Source organism: Cervus canadensis, chromosome 7 (assembly GCF_019320065.1).
Source record: "Cervus canadensis isolate Bull #8, Minnesota chromosome 7, ASM1932006v1, whole genome shotgun sequence".
NCBI classification, from domain to species: domain Eukaryota; kingdom Metazoa; phylum Chordata; class Mammalia; order Artiodactyla; family Cervidae; genus Cervus; species Cervus canadensis.
The window spans coordinates 18,889,614-18,895,070 of record NC_057392.1 but is presented as its reverse complement, the minus strand read 5'-3'; the positions used below and the strand labels follow the sequence as shown (position 1 = coordinate 18,895,070).

General features: G+C 48.2%; 1 long non-coding RNA gene across 2 annotated transcripts; it reads left to right on the top strand.

The window, feature by feature from the left end:
- The first annotated feature begins 2,001 nt into the window (after nt 1–2,001).
- LOC122445178 lies at nt 2,002–5,034 on the top strand. 2 transcript variants are annotated; one of them, XR_006270467.1, is made up of 3 exons: nt 2,002–2,150; nt 2,352–2,606; nt 4,710–5,034. It is a non-coding gene; the product is annotated as an uncharacterized LOC122445178 (long non-coding RNA). The 2 variants fall into 2 exon arrangements; XR_006270466.1 differs by having other exon boundaries at nt 2,352–2,704.
- The last annotated feature ends 423 nt before the right edge of the window (nt 5,035–5,457 follow it).

Below are 5,457 nucleotides of genomic sequence, written 5' to 3'. Positions count from 1 at the left end.
ATCACACAAAGGCACACATAAACTTCACACATACAGCACAGATACCACATACATCACACACACCACACATGCATACCAAACACACCACATTACCACATCACACATCACCCCCCCATACACAAAGAGCATGCACCATATCACAAACCATACCCCCCACACACTGCACGTACCATATCACATACCACACCACTCACGAACACACAACATGTACCATATCACATATCATACCACTCAAACATCACACACAGGCACACATACACTTCACACATACAGCACAAATACCACATACCACATCACACACACCACACATGCATTACCATGTCACATATCACACCCCCCCCACACACACCACATCTACCATAAAACACCACACACACACAGCATGTACCACATCACAAACCACACCACATACAGACACACATCACTCCACGCACATCATACATCACACCACACACACCATATACTATATTATACACACCATACACCTCATCATATACCACACCACACAAACACACTCCACAGCACACTCACACTTCACACATACGGCACAAACTCCAATACTACATCACACATACCACACACAGCACACACAGGACACACAACCCACACATACCCTCTACAAACCACACACACATCTCACACATATAGCACACACATCACATACCACATCACACACACCATACACATGCACACCACACCACAAACACACATCACTCCACACACATCATACACACCACACACACACTCACATTTCACACATAGAGCTCAAGTACTACATATTACATTACACATCACACCACACACTTCATCACATACCACCCCATGCACACACACACTCACACTTCACACACACACACACACACACACACACATACAAGCAAACAGACCATCTATGCTGCTTATAAGCCACAAGCCCCGTGGAACCTACTCCAGTGGACACAGGTTTCCCCAGGCCTGCCCAGCACTCTGACCCGAGACAGACTCTTCCAGGACAAGAGAAACGGGACTCTGCCTGGAGCATCAGCACAGATGGGGGCTGAGAACCTCTCGGGCCCCTGGGGATGTGTGAGTCCTGATCTCAGGGGATGTGGCAGGCTCTCTGGAGGCTAGTCCCCTACCTGAGAAGCTGTGGCTATGCCCTGCAGAGGAGGGGCTCATTCACAGACCCCATCTGTGCCCTGAGCCCGGCCCCTCTCCACACCCCTCCTTCCAGCCAAGGCAGTGCTGCAGTTAGGGAGCTCGGGTGAAACACCCCGTGTGTGAGGAAAGTATCCCACAACAGGAATGCATAAACGTGGGAGTCCATTCTGTCTGCAAACATATTTCTTTCCTGATCACTTAACTGAAAGAGCTTTGGAAGAGCCACAAGCTTGGCTCACCCACCCATCCACCAGAACCTTCTCTTGAGTGTGCAGGTCTGGGCTCCAGGGCAGAAGGGATTAGACGGGGTCTCATTCGAATCCCCTTTCATGTCTGACCAAACAGTTGAAAACGGCTCAATGACACCTGGGCCAGTTTAAGATGAGGTCACTGCTGGGAACTCCCTTTTCTGTCAACAGCCCACTTTTTCCAGGCTCCCCTGCTTGTGTGGGCAGGGACATTGTGCTTGAGGGTTCCTTTCTAAAATATGGATGTGGCTCTCACACCATGTGAATCCATTCAGTCTGACTTTTCCTCTCCTTGAATAAAAAAAAAAAATTTTTTTTTTCCTGACTAAAATGTTTTGGAAAAAAAAGAAAAGAAAAGGCACATAAGTAGGAGTGTCTGCTGAGTGCCTGCCTGCTTGCAGCATGGTCAATGAATCCGTCTTTATTCCTGCTACAAGCTGGGGCTTTGATCTCCCCCGTCTTGGGTCTGTGTATACCACTGTACCAGGTAATGAAAGGATTTTTTCTTCTGTTTCCGTCCTTTGTTTTCAAGGAACAACAGAGAGGGGGGCATTTCCAGACCAGCGAGTACATTCCCAGAAGCAAGTGGCTGAGGAAGTGAACATGGGAGGGCAGAGACAGTTGAAGAAACTTCGTCTCTCTCTCTGAGATGCTTAATTTCTTTCCTTCCCAGTGACCTACCGAGCTCCTCACTACCCGGGCCATTCTCCGTCCTCAGAGACCTGCTTCCTGAAGAGCTGGATTTTCCCAGGAGGGAGCCAGGTGGGATGGGACAGCCCTGGTTTGGCGAGGTGGTGGGTAGGGGGGTAGAGGTGGATTCCCAGCACAGTTTGCAGGAATGAGGTCCCTCCAGCTAGTACTGTCCACGCCCTGCTCCCAGGGGCCTCAGTTACTCAGCTTAACTCCTGGCTCACGGCCATCTGAAAATACCAGTTTTATCACACTAGTGAATTAATAACCCAGGGCCTCGACCTCCCTGCTTTGCGTGGCCACGAGGGAGAAGATGGGCGCCTTCAGACGAGACACGGCCTCCGGGAAGCCCTGGCAGCACTTCCGGCCCCGCCCCCAGGAATGCGCCGGAAGCCCCCAGGAATGCGCCGGAAGCCCTCAGTGTCAGCTGGTCCTGCCGCCCTCACCGGTGTCACCTGCCCCGTCGTCCTGTCTGATGAGATATTCCAGGATGTAAAGATGACAGCTCCAGGACATAAAGGTGTCATGGTAATTGCATTCAGACAGCAGGGTTACGCTCAGAGAGCAGAAGTGAGACCCAGGACAGGTTTCGGCAGCTGCCTTGGTCTCAAAGATCAGGAAGGAAGGTGGGTAAACACGTGGTGTCGGGACCCTGACCTAATGGCTGGGCAGTGTCCGCTGAGGAGGGACAGGGGTCTCAGACCCTGCCATGCTTCACGAGCTTCCCTGGCCCAGGTGAGCCCCTGCTCCTGTCTGCTGCCCAGGGGCGCCTGCTCAGGTGCAGCGGGAGTCTAGTCTTCCCAGCGAGTTGTAAGCGTATCTGTCAGGGACAGGAAGGCCCCTCTCCTGCCCAGGGAACCTCTGCGCTCTCTGCCTCTGTCATTCTTTTTTGCTTCTAGCGCCTGATGATTATCATCCCATCTCCCTTACAACCCCCACCCCCCACCACCATTATTCCTTAGCCTCCAGTGATGTAACCTCTCTTCCCTGGCATTCAGAACTGGCCACACACTGCCTGCTAGTTCACACTGCCAGTGACACCAGCAACAACTTTCCAGAGTTCAAAGGTCTCAGCTGGGACTTCCCTCATGGTCTAGTGGCTAAAACTCCACACTCCCAACGCAGGGGGCACAGGTTCAGTCTCTGGTCTGGGAACTAAGATCCCACATGTTGCAACTAAAGAGCCCATATGCCACAGTTAAAATCCCATGCAGTTAAATGAATATTCTCTCTCTCTCTCTCTCTCTCTCTCTCTATATATATATATATATATATATATATACATACATACACACATAAAAGTCTTAGCTTCACCATTTCCTTTGTGACTCACAACAACCTCAGGAAAATGAGTAGACTCTGGGTTATCTTTCTAAAGAGGCATTTATTAGGTTTTAATAAACATTTTGGGGCTTCCCACATAGACATAGGTTTGATCCCTGGATCAGGAAGATTCCCCTGGAGAAGGAAATGGCAACCCATTCCAGTACTCTTGCCTGGAGAAGTCCATGGACAGAGGAGCCTGGCAGGCTACGGTCCATGGGGTTGCAAAAGAGTCAGACACGACATAGTGACTGTAAACAACAAAACAAATAAACATTTCACTTTTTTTCAGACATCACATATTTGAAAAAAAGTTTTTTGTGTTATTGATCAATGTCTAATTAAGCTTCTTAAGGAACTATGTAATCTACAATACATCTTTAACATTACAAAACCTAGGAGTAGAAAGTGAATATAATCACTCCAATTACTCTAATGTTCTCTTTACTTCAGGGTAAGAATAAGTACCTTGTGTTTTTACAGTGCTTTATATTTAAAAAAATCTACATTCAGTTCACAATGTAATTGGATTGTCTCAGCAGTCTTTCAAGGGGGGCTCAAGAATTATTATTTCTAGTTTACATTTTGAAGAAACCAGGGCTTATATAAACTAGGTAATTTGTCTGGAGTTACAAATAACTAGTAGATTTTGATCTGACTTGAGGTCTTCTGACTTTTTCTACTGGCTTCCCCGGTGGCTCAGCAGTAAACAACCTGCCTGCCGAAGCAGGAGCTGCAGGAGACGAGGGTTCAGTCCCTGGGTTGGGAAGATCCCCTGGAGGAGGGCATGGAAACCCACTCCAGTATTCTTGCCTGGAGAATCCCATGGACAGAGGATCCTGGCGACTACATTCCATGGGGTCACAAAGAGTTGGACAGGACTGAGGTGACTTTGCATGCACACATGGCTTTTTTCTACTGCATCTGTGCTTAGTTGCTTCAGTTGTGTCCAGCTCTTTGTGATCCCCTGGACTGTTGCCCACCAGTCTCCTCTGTCTGTGGGATTTTCTCTGCCAGAATGCTGGAGTGGGTTGCCATTCCCTTCTCCAGGGGATCTTCCCGACCCAGGGATCAAACTCATGTCTCCAGCATTGGCAGGTGGATTCTTTGCCACTGAACCACCTGGGAACCCCATTGTTTATGAGAACCTCTCCTGGCTCCCCTTCACTCCTATAAGAGTCTCCTGTCCTTTGTTTTATGGGTTAGTCGGTGGTTCCACATAGCTGTATATCCTAAATTATGATTCTTTGCTGCTCCTGAATAAACTTGTTTTGCTGGTAAAAATAACTGGCTGTTTTATTGTTATAGGTTAACATCTGCTAACACCTGGTCCTTGATGACTTAGAAGAACTGCCTGGCTTTATCCCCAGGGCTACTAAGCTCACTTGAAGATTTCAGGCAAAACCTGGAAAAAAAAAAGTCTTTTGATTGGATATGCTTCTTGTCTATAACTTTCCAGCTAAACTCTGCACACTTTGCTACAGGAAACATTTATGTCTTGTCCACCCTGCCTGAGCTGCCTCTCCTACCCCACCTACCTCCTCTCTCTGACCCCCTTCTCCCTCTACTCCCCCACCACCACAGAAGCAGCAGCAGGCCTGCCCCTCAGAGTTTTTCTTTAACACTCTGTCAACTGAGGGATTTTTTAAAAATATTTTATTTATTTTTGGCTGTGTTGGGTCTTTATTGCTGCATGCACAACAACATATTTCTCTAGTTGCTGCAAGTTGGGGGCCACTCTCTAGTTGTGGTGTGTGGGCTTCTCACTGCGGTGTCTTCTCTTGTTTCAGACACAGGCCCTAGAGCACAGGCTTAGGAGTTGTGTGCACAGGTTTAGTTGCTCTGAAGCATGCGGGATCTTCCTGGATCAGGGGTGGAACCCATGTCTTCTGAATGGCAGGTGGATTCTTTACCACTGAGCCACCAGGGAAACCCTCAACAGAGTTTTGGTCATCACCCAGCCTTCTTTATGCCTTCAATATGCAAACTGAATTCATTAGGATTGTTTTTAAAAAGCTCAAATGTACCCCCCTTGTTTTTCCATATAACAACCCCA